The sequence below is a fragment of the Colobus angolensis genome, unplaced genomic scaffold, assembly GCF_000951035.1.
Source record: "Colobus angolensis palliatus isolate OR3802 unplaced genomic scaffold, Cang.pa_1.0 Scaffold383, whole genome shotgun sequence".
Lineage (NCBI taxonomy): Eukaryota > Metazoa > Chordata > Mammalia > Primates > Cercopithecidae > Colobus > Colobus angolensis.
In genome coordinates, this window is record NW_012117188.1 from 2,175,632 (window position 1) to 2,199,545 (window position 23,914).

The window sequence follows — 23,914 nt, forward strand, 5'->3', positions numbered from 1 at the left end:
TGTTAGCCAGGATGATCTCGATCTCCTGACCTTGTGATCCGCCCGCCTCGGCCTCCCAAAGTGCTGGGATTACAGGCGTGAGCCACCGCGCCCAGCGCAAGTGTTGTTATCTATAGATTCCAGACATTGTATGGAAGGACATTGTGAAACCTCCCCTTCTGTTCTGTTTCACTCTGACCACCGGTGCTCGCAGACCCTGTCACGTACCCCCCGGTTTGCTCAATTGATCACAACCCTCTCATGCAGACCTCCTTTAGAGTTGTGAGCCCTTAAAAGGGGACAGGAGTTGAGCACCTGATGAGCTCAGATTTTAAGACGCTAGCCTGTTGATGCTCCCATCTGATTAAAGCCACTCCCTTCACTATCTTGGTGTCTGAGGAGTTTGGTCCACCGCTCCTCCTGCTACATTTCTTGGTTCCCTGACTGGGAAGTGAGGTGATTGGCGGATGGTCCAGGCAGCTCCTTAGGTGGCTTTAGCTTGCCCTGTGGGACATCCCTGCGGGGCACTCCAACCAGCCTGAGCAACGCGGATCCGGAGAGTGCTCCCGGGTAGGCATTTGCCCTGGTGGGACACCTCGCCAGAGCAGTGTGTGGCAGGTCCCCGTGGAGGATCAACGCAGTGGCTGAACACAGGGAAGGAACTGGCACTTGGAGTTCGGACATCTAAAACTTGGTAAGACTAGACTTTGGAACTTGCCCACTCCATTTGAGTGGAAGCGGGGCCTGATCACCCATGGTATGCCTTTATTGGCACTTTGGTTTTGGTTTTGACTTGGTTTGAATTGCTTGACAGGATTGGTCTTGGGAACTTGCCTACTCCATTTGAGTGGAAGCGTGGCCTGATCACCCACGACGTGCCTGTACCGGCACTTTGGTTTTTGTTTTTGACTTGACTTGTATTGCCTGATACTTTGGTTTTGGTTTTGACCTGGCTTGGATTTCTTGATATTCTGATTTTGGTTTTGATTCTGGTTTGGAATAAACTGTAAAAGTATGTGTGTGCCCTTTTTACCCATTCTTTGTTTTGTAGTGTGTGTGTGGTGTAAGCATGGTGTTTTGTCTAGAGGAGACATGGGTCAGGCACAAAGTAAGCCTGCCCGACTAGGAACTATGTTGAAAAACTTCAATAAAGGATTTAAGGGAGATTACGGTGTTACTATGACACCAGGAAAACTTGGAACTTGTGTGAAATAGACTGGCCAGCATTAGAGGTGGATTGGCCATCAGAAGGAAGGCTGGACAAGTCCCTTATTTCAAAGGTATGGCACAAGGTAACCTGTAAGCCAGGGTACCCAGACCAGTTTCCATACACAGTTACAACTGGTTTTAGACCCACTTCCCCTCCACAGTAGTTAAGAGAACAGCAGCATAAGTGGCTGGCAGAGGCAAGGAAAGACCAGCAGAGAGAAAGAGAGGAAAGTGACAGAGAGAAAAAGAGGCAAAGAGAGAGAGGAAAAGACAGAGAGACAAAGAAGGAGTCAAGAAGAGAGACAGAGAGACAAAGAGAGAGGCAGAAAGAGAGGAAGAGACAGAGGCAAAAGGAAAGTCAGAGAGAAAGAGGGACAGAAGTCAAAGAGAGAAAGAAAAAGAGAAAGAAAGAAAAAGAGAAAGAGAAATAGACAAGTAGTTAAGAAAAAAACAGTATACCCTATTCCTTTAAAAGCCAAGGTAAATTTAAAACCTATAATTGATAATTAAAGGTATTTTCTGTAACTCTGTAATACTCTAATGCCAATTTGTTGTTAGTGTAAGCAAGGGCATATCCTGAAAGCACTGAGGCCTTCCTATCAAAAATCCTTAACCCAGTAACCCGCAGATGGCCTAGATGCATTCAATCTGTAGTGGCAGCTGTTTTGCTAACAGGAAAAAATAAAAAATAAACAAAAAGGCCATCTATACCAATTCTAAGTTAATTTAGACTAAACAAGGTCTTATTAATAGCAAAGGATAAATGAAATCCCAAACTTACAAGGTTTTCAACAAAAGTTAACAGTGTAACATGTATTATAGTAACGTCTAATCTTGTGGCCTTAGACAGTCTAGTCCACAGACATAAAGAAAGTTTGCTTTAAAAAAAAAGAATGGTTATCTTCAAAAAAAAAAAAAAAAAAAAGGGAAAACAAAGAGAGGAGACAAAATTTATATAAAAAGAGTGATATATGGTAAATTCTTGTCCTGAAATAATTAACTGGTTGTTTAAAGAAAAAAATGTTTGTAATAAGTCAGAAAGTTGAGACATGTTGAAGAATTGTCTGCGAAAGTTGTGAAAGAAAAAATGTTATAAAAAATTTTATTCAAAAAATGTTGTGTAATTTAAAAGTAATAAGGCCTCCTGAGTACTACTGAAGAAACAGTTTATGTGCAAAGTGTATAAGGAAAGTAAAATATACCTTTGGTAAAAGGATTATAAGGAGGTGTAAGATTTTTACCTACATTAAAAGGTTAAGAAAATACTGTTTTGAAAGTTTAAGAAGTTTTAAAACATTAATTATAAAGAAAATTCTGTGTGTAAACATATTAGCTAAAGTTAAAAAGGTACCATCCAGTTTTTCTGTGAACTGGACATTAAGGTAAAAATGCAACAGGTTTTTCTTAAAGCACCAACCTACTCTAACAAAAATTATAAAAGGTTAAAAAGAGTCTATACCTTATGGTCAAACATTAAAAATTAGATAAATATGTCTACAAGGTTTTATTAAAATTAAGTTCAACATTAACAACAGACTAATATAAAGGTAAAATTTAGCTTATTTAGTATAAAAATCATACAAAAAGCATTGTTAAATGTAAAATGGTATTTGGCTTTCTTTGGTTTAAAAACTAATAAAAATAGGTGCTAAAGGAAACATTTATTTTACTAGATCATAAAAGTTAAAAACTTAAAACAAACTTTGGCAATTAAGACAGCGTACCAAGATGCAAATGCCTGATTGAAATGGATCAAATATTCCATCTGCACTTTAAACAAAAGCAATTGTTATGCTTGTGCACATGTCAGGCCAGAGGCCCTGACTGTCCCCCTTCCACTAAGGTGGTCCTGCAGTCGACCAGGCGCGGGCTGCATGGTAGCTCTTTTCCAGGATTCTACAACCTGGAGTAATAAGTCATGCCAAGCTCTCTCTGCTATATCCCAAAGTCTGGCACCCTGCGCGTCAGCCCCCGAGGGCCATCCAGACTCTGTCTCCTAACACTAAGTTCACTTCGTGTCTCTCAGGACAGGAAGGAAACTTAGCATTCCTTGGAGACCTGAAGGGATGCGATGAGCTTAACAATTTTCAAGAGCTTATCAATCAGTCAGCCCTTGTTCATCCACAAGTGGATGTGTGGTGGTATTGTGGTGGACCTTTACTGGGCACTCTGCTGAACAACTAGAGCGGCACTCATACTTTAGTCCAATAGGCTATCCCTTTTACCCTGGCGTTTCATCAACCAGAGGGAGGAAAAATAAGACATCATAAAGTGAGAGAAGCCTCTTATAGGTCTTTCAACTCTCACATCCATTTAGACGCAATTGGAGTCCTACGAGGAATACCAGATCAATTTAAAGCTTGAAATCAAATAGCTACAGGATTTAAGTCAATATTTGAGTGTGTGACAGTTAATAAAAATGTAAATTAGATAAACTACATCTATTACAACCAACAGCAAGAAGCTTTTCATGAGTTAAAAGAAAAACTCAGGTCTGCCCCAGTCCTGGGGCTACCTGACCTGACAAAACTTTTTACACTCCATGTGTCAAAAAAAAAAAAAAATGGCAGTTGGAGTTTTAACCCAGACAGCAGGGCCCTGGCCAAGGCCAGTGGCCTATCTCTCAAAACAAATAGACGAGGTTTCCAAAGGCTGACCCCCATGTCTAAGGGCCCTGGCAGTAATGGCCCTGTTAGCACAAGAAGCAGAAAAGCTAACTCTTAGGCAAAACCTAAACAAAAAGTCCCCCCTTGCTGTGGTGACTTTAATAAATACCAAAGGACATCAATAGCTAATGAATGCTAGACTAACTAGATACCAAAGCTTGCTCTGTGAAAATCCCAGCATAACCATTGAAGTTTGCAACACCCTAAACCCTATTACCTTACTCCTGGTATCAGAGAGCCCAGTTAAACATAACTGTGTAGAGGTACTGGACTCAGTTTATTCTAGTGGGCCCAACATCCGAGACCATCCTTAAACATCAATAGACTGGGAGCTGTATGTGGATGGGAGCAGTTTCGCAAACCCCCGCAAAGTGACTCTGAAGACAACAAGCCCTGCTTCAGTCACACCCGGAAGCTGACTGGTCCACGCATGGCCAAAGCATGAAGAAACTCATCGCGAGACTCATTTTCCTTAAAATTTGGACTTGTACAGTAAGGACTTCAACTGACCTTCCTCAGACTAAGGACTGTTCCCAGTATATATATACATCAGGTCACTGAGGTAGGACAAAAGATTGCTACGGTCCTATTATTTTATGGTTATTATAAGTGTACCAGGACTCTAAAAGAAACTTGTTTGCATAATGCTATTCTATCCAAGGAATGTAGCCCAGTCTCTGTACGTTATGTTCATGGAGGAACTATAATAGAAGATCAATGGCCATAAGAAGCCTGAGAATCTGCCTACAGACCCAGTTCCTGGTGAATTCCTGGCCCTAAAGAATCACCCTGATAATTTCTAGGTTCTAAAAGTCTCAATTATTAGATGACACTGCATAGCTAGAAAAAGGAAAGAATTCACTCATTCTGTAGGATGACTTAGTTGCCTAGGACAAAAACTGTATAATGGTACCACAAAAACAGTTACATGGTGGAGTTCAAATCACACAGATAAAAATCCATTCAGTAAATTTCCAAAGTTGCAGACTGTTAAGCCCACCCAGAATCCCACTGGGACTAGATGGCCTCCACTAGGCTATACTGGATATATGGACATAGAACCTATGCTAAGCTGCCTGATCAGTGGACAGTTAGTTGTGTTATTAGCACTATTAAACCATCTTTCTTCCTACTGCCCATAAAAACAGGTGAACTCCTGGACTTCCCTGTCTATGCTTCCCACAAAAAGAAAAGCATAGCTATAAAAAAATTGAAAAATAATGAATAGCCCCCTAAGAGAATCATACAATATTATAAGCCTGCTACTTAGGCACAAGACAGCTCACAGGGATACCGGACCCCCATTTACATGCTCAACCGAATCACATGGTTGTAAGCTGTTTTAGAAATCATCACTAATAAAACCGGTCAAGGCTTGACTGTTCTAGCCCAGCAAGAAACTCAGATGAAGAATGCTCTCTATCAAAATAGACTAGCTCTCGACTACTTGCTAGCAGCTGAAGGAAGCGTTTGTGGGAAATGTAACCTTACTAACTGCTGTCTATGCATAGAAGATAAGGGGTAAGTAGTTGAAGACATAGTTAAAGAGATAACAAAACTGACACATGTGCCCATGCAAGTATGGCATGGATTTGATCCCAGGGCCATGTTTAGAAATTAGTTCCCAGCACTAGGAGGATTTAAAACTCTTATAATAGAAGTTATAATAGCAATAAGAACCTGCTAACTGCTCCCTTGTTTGCTTCCTGTACTTCTTCAAATGATAAAAAGCTTCATTGCTACTTAGTTCACCAAAATGCTTCAGCACAACTGTACTATATGAATCACTATCAATGCATTGCACAAGAAGACATAAGTAGCAAAAGTAAGAGTGAGAACTCCCACTAATAAAAGGTGAGAGTCTCAAAGGGGGGAAATGAGGGAAAACAGAGAGCCTCTCATATTGTTTTATATTGTTTTATACTCAGAAAAGGAAAGAGAAGCAAAACTAAAGGCAGGTAGCCCAGCACCTAGGAACCAGACCTGAAACCAAGGAACCAGACCTGAAACCAGGCCTAGACCTGCCTGACCTAAGCCTGGTAATTAAAATTCGACCCTTGACCTGGCAAGTGTTGTTATCTATAGATCCCAGACATTGTATGGAAGAACACTGTGAAACTTCCCATTCTGTTCTGTTTTACTCTGACCACTGGTGCTCGTAGCCCCTGTCACGTACCCCCTGGCTTGCTCAATCGATCATGACCGTCTCATGCGGACCCCCTTACAGTTGTGAGCCCTTAAAAGGGGCAGAAGTTGAGCACCTGATGAGTTCAGATTTTAAGACACTAGCCTGCTGATGCTCCCAGCTGATTAAAGCCACTCCCTTCACTATCTCAGTGTTTGAGGGGTTTTGTCCGCAGCTCATCCTGCTACAGAACTAAATAAGGCACTAGAGACCAATCTTGGAAAACAGAGATATGTGACTTTTCAGACAGAGAATTTAAAATAGCTGTGTTGAGGAAATTCAAAGAAATTCAAGATAATACAGAAAAGGAATCCTGAGTTCTATTGGATAAATTTAACAAAGAGATTGAAATAATTAAACAGAATCAAGCTGAAATTCTGGAGTTGAAAAATGCAATTGGCATACTGAAGAATGCACCATAGTCATTTAATAGCAAAACGGATCAAGCAGAAGGATTAGTGAGCTTGAAGACAGGCTATTTGAAAATACAGTCAGAGGAGACAAAAGAAAAAAGAATAAAAAACAATGAAGCATACACACAGGATCTAGAAAATCACCTCAAAAGAGCAAATTTAATAGTTATTGGCCATAAAGATGAGACAGAGGAAGACATAAGGGTAGAAGTTTATTGAAAGGGATAACAGAGAACTTCTCAAACTTAGATATCACTATCCAAGTACAAGAAGCTTGTACAACACCAAGCAGATTTAACCCAAAGAAGACCACCTTAAGGCATTTAATAATAAAACTCCCAAAGGTCAAGGATAAAGAAACAATCCTAAGAGCAGCAAAAGAAAAGAAACAAATAGCATACAATAGAACTCCAATACATCTGGCAGCAGACTTTTCAGTGGAAACCTTTTCAGGCTAGGAGAGAGTGGTATGACATCTTAAAAGTGTTAAAGGAAAAAAACTTTTATCTTAGAAAAATATATCTGGCAAAAATATCCTTCAAACATGAAGGAGAAATAAAAACTTTCCCAGACAAACAAACACTGAGGGATTTCATCAACACCAGACTTGTCCTACAAGAAAAACTAAAGGGAGAACTTCAGTCAGAAAGAAAAGGATGTTAATGAGCAATAAGAAATAATCTGAAGGTACAAAAGTCACTGGTAATAGCAAGTACACAAAAAACATAGAATACGATAACACTGTAAATGTGGAATGCAAACTACTCTTATTCTAAGTAGAAGGAATAAATGATGAGCCAATCAAAAATAATGCCTACAACTTTTCAAGACACAGTATGAAAGGACATAAATAGAAACAACAAAAAGTGAAACAGTAGGCAGCAGGGGATGAAGTTAAAACATAGAGTTTTTATTAGTTTTCTTTTTGCTTGTTTATTTGTTTATGCAGTGTTAAGTTGTTATCAGGTAAAATAAGGGGTTGTAAGAGTATTACAATCTGCATAATAACCTCAAACCAAAAAACATACAATGAATACACAAAAAATAAAAAGCAAGAGACTAAATCACATCCCCAGAGAAAATCATTTTAACTAAAGGAAGACAGGAAGGAAAGAAAGAAGGAAGAGGCCAGATGCAGTGGCTCATGCCTGTAATTTCAGCACTTTGGGAAGCCAAGGCGGGTGGATCACTTGAGGTCAGGAGTTTGAGACCAGCCTAGCCAACATGGTGAAATCTCATATCTACTAAAAATACAAAAATCAGCTGGGTGTGGTGGCACACATCTGTAGTCTCAGCTACCTAGGAGGCTGAGGCAGGAGAATTGCTTGAACCTGGGAGGTGGAGGTTGCAGTGAGCTGAGATTGCGCCACTGCACTCCAGCATGGGCAACAGAGAGAGACTCTGTCTCAAAAAAAAGAAAGAAGAAAAGACTATAAAACTACCAACAAATAAACAACAAAATGGCAAGAGTTAAGTTGCTACTTATCAAAGCTAACATTAAACATAAATAGACTAAACTCTCTAACCAAAAGCCATAGACTAGCTGAATGCATGAAAAACCAAGATCTATTGATCTGTTACCTACAAGAAACACACTTTACCTATAAGGACACACATAGACTGAAAGTAAATGGATGGGAAAAGATATTCCATGCTAATGGAAGCCAAAAAAGGGCAGGAGTAGCTATACTTATACTAAACAAAATAGAGTTCAGGACAAAAAGTATAAGAGACAAGGTCACTGCATATTGACAAAGATGTAATTTCAACAAGAGCATATAACAATTTTAAACATATGTGCACCCAACACTGCAGCACCCAGATATATAAAGGAAATATTATTAGAGCTAAAGAGAGAGATAGGCCCCAATATAATAATAGCTGGATACTTCAATGCCCCACTTTTGGCATTGGACAGATCTTCCAGACAGAAAATCAACAAAGAAACATCAGACTGTGAAAGGAAAATATCTTGGGTCGTTTCAAGCTGGAATCACTCAGGGCAAACCTGCTTCTCGTTCTTTTCAAGTCATCCCTTTGCTCACAGAGATAGATACATATTCTGATTGCCTTCTTGGGAAAGACTTATCAGAAACTCAAAAGAATGCAACCATCTGTCTCTCACGTACCTGTGACCTGGAAGCCCTCCATGGGGGGGCCTTACTTTGAGCTGTATCTGCCTTTCTGGATGGAACTAATGTACTTCTTACATATTGATTGATGTCTCATGTCTCCCTAAAATGTAGAAAACCAAGCTGTGCCCTGACCACCTTGGGCACATGTCATCAGGACTTCCTGAGGCTGTGTCATGGGTGCATCATCAACCTTGGCAAAATAAACTTTCTAAATTAACTGAAACCTGTTTCAAATTTTCGGGGTTCACAAGACTAAATCTGCAATATAGACCAAATCGATCTAATAAATATTTACAGAATATGTCATCTAAGAGCTGCAGAATATACATTCGTTTCCTCAGCACACGGATATTCTCAGGGATAGACTATTCAAAACAAGTCTTAAAACATGAAAAAAAAATTGAATTAGTATAAAGCATCTTCCCTGACCACAGTGGAATAAAACTAGAAATTAATAACAAGAGGAATTTTGGAAACTATACAAATACATGGAAATAAAACAATATTCTCCTGAAATGACCAGTGAGTCAATGAAGACATTAAGAAGGAAATTTAAAAATTTCTTGAAACGAATAGTAATGGAAACATAATATACCAAAACCTATGGGATATGGCAAAAGCAGTACTCAGGTAAGTCTACAGCTATAAATTCTGACATCAAAAAAGAGGAACTTCGTACGAACAATTTAACAGTGCATTTTAACTAGAAAAGCAAGAGCAAAGCAAGCCTAAAATTAGTAGAACAAAATAAATAATAAAGATCAGAGAAGAAATAAATGAAATTGAAATTAAAAAATACAAAAGATTAATGAAACACGAGGTTGTTTTTTGGAAAAGTTAAACAAATACAGGCCAATATCTCTGATGAATATTGATGCAAAAATTCTCAAGAAAATACTAGCAAACTGAATTCACCAATACATATGAAAGATCATTCATCATGACTAAGTGGGCTTTATCCCTGGGATGCAACAACATATGCAAATCAATCAGTGTGATACATCATATCAACAGAATGAAGGACAAAAACCATATATCATTTCAATTGACGCTGAAAAAGGGCTAGGTAAAATTCAACATTTACTTGTTTTAAAAACCCTAAAAATAGCTGGGTGTGGAAGGAACATACCTCAACATAATAAAAGCTGTACATGACAGATCCATAGCTAGTATCATACTGTGAAAGGAAAATGAATCTCGGGACCCCAAAATCAGTAAGTCAAGAGAAAAGTAAACTTGGGAATTATGTCAGGTAAACCTGCCTCCCATTTTATTCCCAAATGAGATAGCTACAAAGATGAAAAGCTACATACCTCCCTCACAATTTGCTCAGAAGGAAATTCCTTGTGGATCTCAAGATCTTTACCCCGAAACAGTTCCACAGAATTTCACCCTGGCAATGTAAACTGATGGTTTATCTTCACAGGTGCAGGGCAGTAAATCATCCCCCTGAGACAAATGGATATCTGATTGCTTCCTTTGCCCTGTTTATGTAAAAATGCAGATTCAGTGAGTCAGACAAAATTGTGTATTCAGTAAAAGGCTGGGTCAGGACTCAAAATAATGCAACCTTTTGTCTCTTATCTACCTACAACCTGGAAGTCTTCCCTTTGAGTTGTCCCGCCTTTCCAGAAGGAACCAACATATGTCCTTTTTGTTTTGTTTTTTTTCAGATGGCTTCTCGCTCTGCCCTGCCAAGGCTGGAGTGCAGTGGTGCAATCTCGGCTCACTGCAACCTCCACCTCCCAGGTTCAAGCGATTCTTGTGCCTCAGCCTCCCAAGTAGCTGGGATTACAGGCGCACGCCACCATGCCCAGCTAATTTTTGTATTTTTAGAAGAGATGAGGTTTCACCATGTTGGCCAGGCTGGCCTTGAACTCCTGATCTCAAGTGATCCACCGCTTCAGCCTCCCAAAGTGCTGGGACTACAGGTGTGAGCCACTGCGCCTGGCCCCAACATACATCTTACACATAACTGATTGATGTCTCATGACTCCCAAAATGTATAAAAGCAAGCTGTACCCTGACCACTTTGGGCACATGCTATCACAGACTGTTGAGGCTGTGTCACGGGCACATCCTTAACCTTGACAAAATAAACTTTCTAAACTGATTGAGACCTGTCTCAGATATTTTGCGCTCACAACACCAAATGGGGGAAAATTGAAAGCTTTTCCTCTAAGATCTGGAACAAGATAAGGATGATGCCCATTGTCATCACTGTTATTCAGCAGTAACAGACATCCTAGCTAGAGCAATCGGATAAGAGGAAGATATAAAAGGCATCCAAATTGGAAAGGATGAAGTCAAATTAGCCTTGTTTGCAGATGATATGATCCTATATTTGGAAAAACCTAAAGACATGACAAGAAAACTATTAAAACTATTAAACTAGAAAAGCATGAGCAAACCAAGCCCAAAATTAGTAGAAGAAAAGAAATAATAAAGATCAGAGAATAAAAAAAATTGAAATAAAAAAATACAAAAGATCAATGAAATACAAGGTTGGTTTTTTGAAAAGTTAAACAAAATTGGCAAAACTTTAGCCAGACTAAGAAAAAAAGAGGGAAGATAAATGAGAGAAGATAAACAACTTCAGTAAAGTTGCAGGATACAAAAGCAACATCCAAAAATCACTAGCATTTCAATATGACAATATTGAACAATGTGAAACAGAAATTTTTAAAGTAATTCCATTTATAATAGCCACATATAAAATTAAATATTTAGGAAGTAACCAAAGAAGTGAAAGATCTCTATAATGAAAAGTATAAAACAGTGAAGAAAGAAATTGAAGAGGACACCAAAAAATGGAAAAACAATCCATGTTCATGGACTGGAGGAATCAATATTGTTAAAATGTCCACACTACCCAAAGCAATCTATAGATTCAATGCAATCACTATCAAAATACTAATCGTATTATTCACAGAAACAGAAAAAAAAAATCATAAAATTTATATGGACCTACAAAAGGCCCAGAATAGCCAAAGCTATCCTAAGCAAAAAAGAACAAAACGAGAAGAATCACATTACCTGATTTCATATTATACTACAGAGCTATAGTAACTAAAACAGCATGGTTCTGCCATAAAAACAGACACATCAGTCTATGAGACAGAATAGAGAACCCAGAAACAAATCTGCACACCTACAGTGAACTAATTTTCGACAAAGGTGCCAAGAACATACACTGGGCAAAAGACAGTCTATTCAACAAATGGTACTAGATATCTAGTACTATTTCCCTAGTACTATACTAGGGAAAACTAGATATCTATATGCAGAAGAATGAAAGCAGACCCCTATCTCACACCATATACAAAAATCAAATCAAAATGGATTAAAAAACTTAAATCTATACTTCAAACTATTAAACTACTACAAGAAAACATTGGGGAAAATCTCTAGGACATTGGTGTGGGCAAAAGTTTCTTTAGCAACATCCCTCAAACACAGGTAACTAAAACAAAAATGGACAAATGGGATCTCATCAGGTTAAAATGCTTCTGTACAGCAAAGGTTACAATCAGTAAAGCGAAGAAAAAAAAACACAGAGAATGGGAAAAAATATTTGCAAATTATCCATCTGACAAAGGAATAATAACCAGAATACATAAGGAGCTCAAACTGTTCTATAGGAAAAAAATACAATAACCTAATAAAAAAAAAATGGGCAAAAAATTTGAATAGACATTTCTCAAATGAAGACACAGAAATGGCAAACAGGCATATGTAAAGGTGCTCAATATTTTTGATCATCAGAGAAATGCAAATCAAAACTATAATGAGATATCATCTCCCTCATTTAAAATGGCTTCTATCCAAAAGACAAGCAATAACAAATGATGATGAGGATGTGCAGAAAAGGGAACCCTTGTACTCTGTTGGTGGGAATGTAAATTAGTACAGCCACTATGGAGAACAATTTGAAGGTTCCTCAAAAAACTAAAAATTGAACTACCACATGATTCAGCAATCCCACTGCTGGGTATATACCCAGAAGAAAGGAAATCAGTATATTAAACAGATACATACACTCCTGGGTTTGTTGCAGCATTGTTTACAATAGCTAAGATCTGGAAGCAACCTAAGTGTCTATCAACATATGAATGGATAAAGAAAATGTGGTGAATATACACAATGGACTACTATTCAGCCATAAGACAGAATGAGATCCAGTTATTTGCAACAACATGGATGGAACTGGAGAACATTTTGCTAAGTGAAATAAGCCAGGCACAGAAACACAAACATCACATGTTCTCACTTATTTGTGGGATCTAAATATCAAAACAATTGAACTCATAGACCTAGAGAGTAGAAGGATCGTTACCAGAGGCTGTGAAGGGTGGTGGGGGGTCAATAGGGAGAGGTGGGGATGGTTAATGGGTACAAAAAAAAAAAAGAAGGCCGGGTGCAGTGGCTCACACCTGTAATCCCAGCACTTTGGGAGGATGAAGTGGGCGGACACAAGGTCAGGAGTTCAAGACCAGCCTGACCACCACAGTGAAACCCCGTCTCTACAAAAAATACAAAAATTAGCCGGGTGTGGTGGCACACGCCTATAATCCCAGCTACTTCGGAGGCTGAGGCAGGAGAATCACTCAAACCAAGGAGACGGAGGTTGCAGTGAGCTGAGATCACGCCACTGCACTCCAGCCTGGGCAACAGACCAAGATTCCATCTAAAAAAAAAAAAAAAAAAAAAAAAGAATGAGTAAGACCTACTACTTGATAGCACAACAGGGTAACTACAGTTATACAGTCAATAATAACTTAATTTTACATTCAACACAGTTCTGGCCAGGGCAATCAGGCAAGAGAAAGAAATAAAGGGTATTCAATTAGGAAAAGAGGAAGTCAAATTGTCTCTGTTTGCAGATGACATGATTGTATAATTAGAAAACCCCATTGTCTCAGCCCAAAATCTCCTTAAGCTGATAAGCAACTTCAGCAAAGTCTCAGGATACAAAATCAATGTGCAAAAATCACAAGCATTCCTATACACCAACAACAGACAAACAGAGAGCCAAATCATGAATGAACTCCCATTCACAATTGCTACAAGGAGAATAAAATACCTAGGAATACAACTTACAAGGGATATGAAGGACCTCTTCAAGGAGAGCTACAAACCACTCACTGATCAAGGAAATAAGAGAGGACACAAACAAATGGAAAAACATTCCATGCTCATGGATAGGAACAATCATTCATGAAAATGGCCATACTGCCCAAAGTAATTTACAGATTCAATGCTATCCTTATCAAGCTACCACTGACTTCACAGAATTGGAAAAAACTACTTTAAAGTTCATATGCATATGGAACCAAAAAGAGCCCACATAGATAGCCAAGACAATCCTAAGCAAAAGGAACAAAGGTGGAGGCATCACGCGACCTGACTTCAATCTATACTACAAGGCTACAGTAACAAAAACAGCATGGTACTGGTACCAAAACCGATATACAGACCAATGGAACAGAACAGAGCCCTCAGAAATAACACCACACATCTACAACCATCTGATCTTTGACAAACCTGACAAAAACAAGCAACGGGGAAAGGGAAAGGATTTCCTAGTTAATAAATGGTGTTGGGAAAACTCACTCGCCATATGCAGAAAGCTGAAACTGGATCCCTTCCTTACACCTTATACAAAAATTAACTCAAGATGGATTAAAGACCTAAACGTAAGACATAAAACCATAAAAACCCTAGAAGAAAACCTAGGCAATTCAGGACATAGGCATGGGCAAAGACTTCATGAGTAACACATCAGAAGCAATGGCAACAAAAGCCAAAATACACAAATGAGATCTAATTAAATTAAAGAGCTTCTATACAGCAAAAGAAACTATCATCAGAGTGAACAGGCAACCTACAGAATGGGAGAAAGTTTTTGCAATCTATCCATCTGAAAAAGGGCTAATATCTAGACTCTACAGAGAAAAAAATATACAAGAAAAAAGCAAACAATCCCATCAAAAAGTGGGCAAAGGATATGAACAGACACTTCTCAAAAGAAGACATTTGCTGGGTGTGGTGGCTCACACCTATAATCCCAGCACTTTGGGAGGCTGAGGCAGGCGGATCACCTGAGGTCGGGATTTCAAGACCAGCCTGACCAACATGGAGAAACCCTATCTCTATTAAAAATACAAAATTAGCCAAGTGTGGGGGTGCATGCTTGTAATCGCAGATACTCGGGAGGATGAGGCAGGAGAATTGCTTGAACCCAGCAGGCAGAAGTTGCGGTGAGCCAAGATCGCACCATTGCACTCCAGCCTGGGCAACAAGAGCAAAACTATATCTCAAAAAAAAAAAAAAAAAGACATTTATGCAGTCAACGGGCATATGGAAAGAAGCTCATCACTGATCATTAGAGATATACAAATCAAAACCACATCTCATGCCAGTTAACATGGCGATCATTAAAAAGTCAAGAAACAACAGATGCTGGAGAGGATGAGGAGGAATAGGAACACTTTTACACTGTTGGTGGAAATATAAACTAGTTCAACCATTGTGGAAGACAGTGTGGCGATTCCTCAAGGATCTAGAACTAGAAATACCATTTGACCCAGTGATCCCATTACTGGGTATATACCCAAAGGATTATAAATCATTCTACTATAAAGACTTACGCACAAGTATGTTTATGCGGCACTGTTTACAATAGCAAAGGCTTGGAACCAAATGCCCATCAATGATAGACTGGATAAAGAAAATGTGGCACATATATACCACAGAATACTATGCAACCATAAAAAAGAATGAGCTCATGTCCTTTGCAGGGACATGGATGAAGCTGGAAACCATTCTCAACAAACGAACACAAGAACAGAAAGCCAAACATTGCATGTTCTCAGTCATAAGTGGGAGTTGAACAATGAGAACACATGGACACAGGAAGGGTACACAGAGAGGGGAACACCAGAGCCTGTCGGTAGGTTGGGGGCTAGGGGAGGGATAGCATTAGGAGAAATACCTAATGTAGATGACAGGTTGATGGGTGCAGCAAACTACCATGGCACTTGTATACCTATGTAACAAACCTGCACATCCTGCACATGTACTCCAGAACTTAAAAAAAAAAAAAGTCAGAAACAGTACAGCTACTATAAGATTGTTCTGGCAGTTTTAATCAATGTAATGAAGAAAAAGAATAAAGGCAAGAGATGGAGGGAAGAAAATGTATCATTACATTATCAGGAAGAAAAAGATAATTACATTAGTTTGCAGGTGAAATGACTGCCTACCCAAGAGAACCAACAGAAAACTGTTAGAATTTAAATTGAAAAATTGTTTTAGTTCATAGAAGTAACCACATTTTTCAACATAATAGCAATAATCATAAGAAAGATGGGAAAATGAACATTCATAGCAGCAACTCAAAATGCCAAGAATTAAAATAGCAAGAATGAAATGACAAAACGTTATTAAAAGATGAAAAAGATCAGTTAACTAGAGCTCTAATGGCTTTGTACTGTATCAACTCAGCCAACTCGGACTTAAAAACATTTCCCAGAATTCCCTTCCATAGTTCTGGGTACTGTTGGCTATAGGAGACATTATACAGAAATCACAAATGAAGCAACAGTCATATTTTTACACTGTGAAGGTCAATGCAGAGCACACTGTGAAGCCTGTGTGTGCTGCTAATCTGTTAACTCACCTTGCTGGCATGCGGAAGAAGCTGGACCTGCACCTCCTTCAACTCCCATCAGACCTTCTGTCCACTTCTCCAAATCCTGGGCCCACAAGTGTAGCTCTGACATCGAAAGTGTCATCCTCTCCTGCAGGTTACTCAAGCATCAAAACTAGGGTTTGTGAGAGGCTGATGCAGGGTCCACTTTGTCCCCAAGGGTTTCAGTTTGTCCTCTCATCCACATCCAGTATCCCTGCCTGCCAGTCTAGTTGATCTGCAGCAACCTCAGGCAAAACAAGAGACTCAGAGGCAAGTCTGCAGCCTGCTCTACCACCTCCCACAATTCCATAGGTCTTTAGCTCACAAAGTAGTTCTGCTTCTTTGATGGATCCTAACTGATACACAAGCCAGATCTTTTTTTTTTTTTTTGTATAAGAAGACAACACTGATGGTGTTATTCTCTCCAAATTAATCTATAAATTTAATGCAATTTTAATCAAAATTATAAAGGGATTTTCTTCTAGGAACTTCACAAAATTTAAATTTCATTTGAAAGAGCACATGCTAATAAACTTTTGAAAAAAAAGTAGCATGATGTGAGTACAGAAAGGTGAATATGAAATCGAGAACCAGACCCAATATGTATACGGTGGGGAGAAATGTGTACATAATTCCAAATTGGTAGAGGAATGATGTAATATTTGACCCAGATCTCATTATCAGCTATGGTTCTAAGTGCAAGGAAGGACAAAAACAGTTTTGTATAAGTAAAAAAGAAAAAATTTATTAAAATTTTTGGGGCCAAGTGTGGTAGCTACCACCTGTAATCCCAGCACTTTGGGAGGCCAAGGCAGGAGGATTGCTTGAGCCAGGAGTTTGAAACCAGCCCGGGCAACACAGACTGTCTGTACTAGAAATAAAAAAAATAGCCAGGTGTGGAGGTGTACACCGTAGTCCTAGTTCCTTGGGAGGCTAAGGTAAAAGGATCACATGCGTCCAGGAGTTTGAAGCTGCAGTAAAGAACTACGATCACCCTACTGCACTCCAGTCTAAGTGACAGGGTGAGACCCTGTCTGAAAAACAACAACAACAACAAATAAGGAAACTGGGAAATCACAGACTTGTCAGGTTTTGAAAACCAGGCTTCAAAACTATCCCTCAAGAACTTCAGTTAAAATGACACCAGACAAACTGGTCTGATGAAGATCTCCCTGCCACGAAGCCCAGCTTACACTGCCCAAACTCCTGTCAGCAGATATTACCAATGGCATTGCTGCCAGTGCTGCCCTGTCTACTGCTGCTATAAAAGATTCTTGGCAGTATTTGTTTCCTTGCTCTCAATACAAAATTCGGAGCGGGGTAAGGTATGTGTCTGATTGGCTAAATCTAGGTCATATGACCACACTCAAGCTGCAAGACTGGAGAAGACTGTACAGTATGTGGCCTTTTCAGTATATACAGATGGTTTCAACCTATGATGGTTCAATTTATTATTTTTTGACTCTACAGTGGGTTTGTGGGCATTAATGTATTTTCAACTTATGAAATTTTTGACTTACGACGGGTTTATCAGGATATGGACACCATCATAAGTAAAAGAACATCTATATAGAAGAACATGGGTTCTATCTTCCTTCACAATGGATAGGATGAGGAACCTCCCAAATATATTACATTGAACAGGAAACGACCTGTCCATACTGGTAATCAGTAGGTAGAAAAGCCTATAATTACTAAATAACACTGAAGAAAATCAATCATCAGACAAAACCTAGACTGGATAATCAACTTTCAGTCTGTATAATGTAATTTTATATAAACAACTTTAGATTTTAAAATGTCACACCCATATGTTTTACAATATAGACCATTTCTCTGATTAGATTAAGAAAGGGAATCAGTTTGGTTGACTAGCTGCCTGGAAAACTTTCATGGCTAGGTGGCTTTTGTAATCAACTGGGTTATCAAATGTAGGATATTTATATGAATTTATAAACAGAATTCTACATAGTCCAGCTAGCTAGAGGAGCTCAAAATTATTTTTAAAAATCTGATAGGCATGACTACACAACAATGTAAAGCTTTTAGCTAGAAGAGCTCAAAATTATTTTTAAAAATCTGATAGGCATGACTACACAATAAAGTTTCTGCATGGCAAAGTTAAAGACAAATAAATGGAGGAAATTTAGAACATTTATGACTGAGAAAGATTAGTAGCCCTAATGTATTAAGGGCTCTTAAAATTAATACAGATATAAGCATCCCAACAATAATGTGGGCAATGTACATGAAAAGACAATTTGGAAAAGAAATACAAATGGTCAAAAAATATGAAAAGATTTCAATTTTATTAGTAATCAGTTGAATTCAAATTATAACAATGAGATTTCAATGTAAGACTGACAAAAGATTACTAATACTCTGATAGGAGTAGGGAAATAATGATCACTCTCAAAGATTACTGGCAAGAGTGTAAATCGATATAACCTTTCCAGTGGTCAATTTGACTATGTATCAAAAACCACAAAAAATAAGCAAACGCTTTTGATGCTACATTTCCAATTCTAGGAAAATAAGGAAATAATTAGATAAATACAAACAACTATATATGAATGTTCAGCATAGCACTGTTTACAAGAAAAAATTTAAAACAATATATATGTCTGAAATATGGCTCTAGTGAAATAAATTCCACAAATATGCAGCCATTAAAAATACTTATTCTCATATTTACTGACACAGAAAGATGTTCAGTAAGTATTAAATTTTAAAAGATAGCCTATAAAATAATATGTAAAAAATTACATTTTTCTTAAAAAATATATGTACGGGTCTATTAAAAAATTTGGAAGGCTGTTCATTTGGCTTGTTTCTCAGTGGTGGGCTTACAAATGTAATCATTACTTTTTTTCCTTTTTTGAATTTTTGAAAAATTTCAATGTCTTATGACCATAAAACCAATAAAGCTACTTTGAAAAGTTAAAGCCAGAAGTAATTAAAAACTCATATTTGATCGTTAAAGTCAGCCTCTTAAAAGTGTAATTTTAAAAAGGTAATTAAAAATTTATAACATTATATATATTAATAAATACATTAAATATATAACACTAATTGGTATTAATAAAATTACATCCAATCTCAAAAATCAAATTTATTGTATAATATAAAAACAATTTGTTCAGTTATGTAATAATGGACACAAGAAATAACCTACGCAGATTCCTTATGTGAAGCATACTTACTTTGCAGATAACAACTATTTTTTAAATGATAATGGAGTCTACAACGATGCTCATTCTTGATTATTTGCAATAATGAAAATTGTTCTCTAAAGCATTAAGATGGATTATTTTCTACAGATTCTTCCAGAATCTGGAAATAATGATTTCCAGGTACTCTCAACCAAGAGATGTGACCAAAATACAAAAAATGCAAAAGACACCTCCATTACAAAGTCATGAATCCTTTCTATAAACCTCAGGATTTATAGTGTCACAAATTATGAATCATTGTCTCCTTTAGAAAACAAACATTCAACACCTGAATGGAGAAAGAAGTCAACATATTTAAATATTTAATGCATATAACTTTAAAGTTGATAAAATGTCCCTTTCAACTAAAAATAAATGCCCTCATCCTCTTAGCTGGACTGAAAGTGGGATACTGAAAACTTGTATTAATGGCCAACCCAGAGCAGCAGCAGCAGCAGCAATATTTCCCTCTTTCAGTAAAGTATGGCCTGTAAGTTAGCCCTAAGGAGAAAGAAGGCCATTTAGGTATGAGAAAAACCTAGGCTGGGCACAGACTACACAGATGCCTAACACAAAAGCTCTGCTGCCACTCAACCTTTGTTTATATATAATCACAAATTTTCTTTTCTTTTTTTAGAGACAAAGTCTTGCTCTGTCGCCCAGGCTGGAGTGAGTGAGGTCGTACCTCACTTTAGCCTCTAACTCCTAGGCTCAAGTAATTCTCCTGACTCAGCCTCCTGAGTAGCTGGGACTACAGACAAGTGCCACCAAGCTTTTTTCTTTTTTCTTTTTTTGAAGAGACAGGGTCCCTCTACGTTGTCCAGGCTGGTCTCAAACTCCTGGTCTCAAATGTTCCTCCTGTCTACGTTGTCCAGGCTGGTCTCAAACTCCTGGTCTCAAATGTTCCTCCTGTCTCTGCATCCCAAAGCACTGGGATTACAGGAGTGAGCCACTGAGCCTGACCTAATTACCAATTTATTTTCAACCCTCATTCCAGAAGGAAGACAAAAATAAAAAGCCAATATCCACTTAACTGCAAATTTCATGACGTCCTTATAAAGCCAGTGCATTCTTTCCCTCATGAAGCAATTTTTAATAATCACAATATATATTTAAATGTTAATAACCTTACTTTTTTTTTTTTTTGACAAGGTATCTCTGTTGCCCAAGCTGAAGCATAGTGACATGATCATAGCTCACTGTAACCTTGAATTCATGGGCTCCTGCTTCAGCCTCCTGTGTAGCTAGGACTATAGAAATGCACAACTATACTTGGCTAAATTTTTGTTTTTGAAGTGTTTTGTAGAGTCTCACTGTGTTGCCTGGGCTGGTCTTCAACTCCTGGCCTCAAGTGATCCTTCCACCTTGGCCTCCCAAAGTGCTGGGATTATAGGCATAAACTACCACACCGAACCTACTAACCCTACATTTTACATGATGAGTTCAGATTTTAAAAGGATTAGTTTGCTAATAAAGTGTCATGAGCAAAGTGAAAAATCAAAAGATTACTTGAAGTATTTACATGATGATCCAAATTTAAAGCGACCTCAACAAGCAAAATTTACTGTTTACAAATAACTGTATCACGATTTACAAGTAGGAACACATATATTATACATAATGGGTATAATGTGAATGCATTTTATCAATGGAAAGTACATAACAGCTTGCTGATGAAAGAGGAAGGAAAAAGCTCACAGTGAAGTTGGAAGCAGATCCTTCAGGCCCAGTCAACCCTTCAGATGTCTGCAGCCACTGCCGACATCCTGACTGCAACTTCATGAGACCCTGGGCCAGAACTGCCAGCTAAGTCTTGACCCCGCAGACAGAATAAAATTATTGTCTACTTTTTTTTTTTTTTTTTTTTTGGTGAGATGGAGTCTGGCTCTGTCACGCAGGCTGGAGTGCAGTGGCATGATCTCGGCTCACTGCAAGCTCTGCCTCCCGTGTTCACGCCATTCTCCTGCCTCAGCCTCCCGAGTAGCTGGGACTACAGGCGCCCGCCACCTCGCCCCGGTAATTTTTTGTATTTTTAGTAGAGATGGGGTTTCACCATGTTAGCCAGGATGGGCTCGATCTCCTGACCTCGTGATCTGCCCGCCTCTGCCTCCCAAAGTGCTGGGATTACACGCGTGAGCCGGCCCCTATTGTCTACTGTTTTAAGCCTCTAAGTTTTGGTGTAATTTATTACAGAATAGATATGTAGAAGAGTACTATTTCTATTTTTAAGGAAGGTATAATTGCAGCTCCAGAACCCCACATTTCTGGCATCTATTCTACTACAACTTTTGGTGCAGATATTTAGCATCTGGCTTAGATTCTGAGTATTAGAAAAAGAGAAATTTACTAAGCGTTCTTCCTGTATTACTTATTGTCTCTGAAAAATACACCTAAGCGTACCCATTTTTCTTCTTAAACTTTTTATTTCCTTTTCCACTTTCTATTCCTCCCCCTACAAATAAAACGGACTCCCGAACCTCCTAAATTCATAAGCTTTAAGTTTATTTTACATATTCACTTTTGTTGAGAAGATTCCTTAAGAGTAGTGATCTCTTTTAAACTTGTCATGCTTAAGATCCAATGTGCTCAAGGTATTTAATAAATATTCCATTTTACTAATACAAAGGGTAATCACATAATAAATCCTCAGCCTATGAAGTAAATATACTGTTTGGGATGACTTCTCTGACATGACTGACATATTATAAATTCCTCCTTACGACTCGCAGAAGCCACTTTCTGCAATGGCCAAACTTTGTCACGCCCCATCCCCCATATAGCAAATACCACTAACTTTGGGGCCTTCAGAGTATACATAGCAATACTTTTCTCCTTCCTGAATTCCACAAACATATGATTAGCTGGTCACTTTAATTATACGATATCATGTATTGTTTGCTAATAATCTCTTAGACATTATTTCTGTCAAAACAAATAAGAGCTGATACATTCTCTAAGTAAATGTCATCTGTTTTAACTTTCCCTCCTCCCCACCAACCTTACACGTTATATGCAAAAACCTAAGGTCAAAACACGGTCCAAATTCCAGAAACTGCCTTTATTATGCTTTACCAGTAAGACCTCTTCACTTAACTGTAGTTGTAAACTTAATATATTTAATTTCTTTAATGGAAAAATATCAAAAGCAGATGCCAAATCTGATGCAACTGACAAAGAAAGGAAACACAAATCTTGCTTACTTTCACTGAAACTTTTTATAGCCATTAGATGTCTGCACTTAAAATGTTTAGTTCCTATGCCCTATGCCCATTACGAATAAAACGAAATTCTGTATTTCAACATGTTTCAACCCTCAGAAGTTCCCAGACATCCTTTTCTGAGTTTGGTGTGATGCAATAATTTTTTAAATGTCATTTTAAAAAAATGGGCCAGGCTGCAGGGAAAGGACCATGTCACACTTTCAGCATTCAAGCCTCAAGGGCTCCGGGGCGCGAAAGGCTCTTACAACCGCTTAAGGACCGCAATGGGCTCTTCCTGCAAGACTCGCGGAACCCAACCCTGGGCCAGAAAAAGGCCAGGGGCGCGGAGCCAAGGCGGCGGGCTGGGGTTTTAGGTATTTAGAAAAAGAGCGAAGCCGGAGGGCGGCGCCAGGGCTCCTCGCAGACCCCAGGGCCGCGGGACAGTGCCAGCTCGTGGGTCACACGCACCCAGCAGGCTCCTGGCTCCCGCGTGCCGGCTGTTCCAGCACGCCCTCCGACCCGCAACCAGACCCTCCAGACATCAGACTCGGTGGTGGTCTCCACCTCCGGTCTCCCACCTCAGGACGCAGTTCCGCGGCGTCCACCCCACCCCCTCCCCTCAGTCCCTCGCAGCGGCTCAGCCGTACCCACCCCAGGTTCTCTGAGTTCAAACAAGCAGCAGCTCGAGCAGCGGCCCCGCCCCTCTCCTCCTCCCCTCGGTCGGAACCATAGAGACGTCGGCTGCAGGCCAGAGTGGCTTCAGACCGCAGCGTCGGCCGAGAGGACGCCGGGATACTGGCCAGCTCCAAGGCGAAAGGCGGTGACGTACGAGTACTGTTTGGTGCAGTGGGTAGATACCTCGTTTCTCCTCGCCCACTGTAGGCCCTGACCCCTAAAAAGGAAACTTTTGGGACGTCAGGGTGAGAGGAGGAAAGTGCCTTCTTAGTTAACTTTTGTCAAATTTGAGGATTCGTTTTTCAGTTTAGTCGGAGCCGTGCGGCAAACGTAGCTGCCGACATCCCTACGACGCCCCCAAGTGCTGGCCAGGAAGCTGGTGACTTGAGAAGTGGCCTCCCCGAACGCAAGGCACACAGGCCTTACTGCCAGAAGCTTGAGCTAGGAGCCTCGGCCGTCGCGTCTCGAAGGTGCAGCGATACTGCCAGCTTCCTTCCGCGAACCCCTCAGGGTGGGCAACGGAGCTTTTCACCAGACTGGGACCTCG

The 23,914-nt window shown here is 39.2% G+C and overlaps 1 protein-coding gene across 5 annotated transcripts in view; it reads right to left on the minus strand.

The window, feature by feature from the left end:
- LOC105520647 (chromosome unknown open reading frame, human C5orf28) overlaps positions 1–23,914 on the minus strand; it is a 43,157-nt gene extending 19,243 nt beyond the window's left edge. For 2 of the 5 annotated variants that reach the window (XM_011954492.1, XM_011954488.1), the window contains exon 1: positions 23,344–23,914. The gene's annotated coding sequence lies outside the window, so the exon portion shown is untranslated. Of the gene's footprint in view, positions 1–16,268; positions 16,414–19,683; positions 19,790–23,343 lie in introns of those variants that run through there. The other 3 variants (XM_011954490.1, XM_011954491.1, XM_011954489.1) reach the window with 3 other exon arrangements.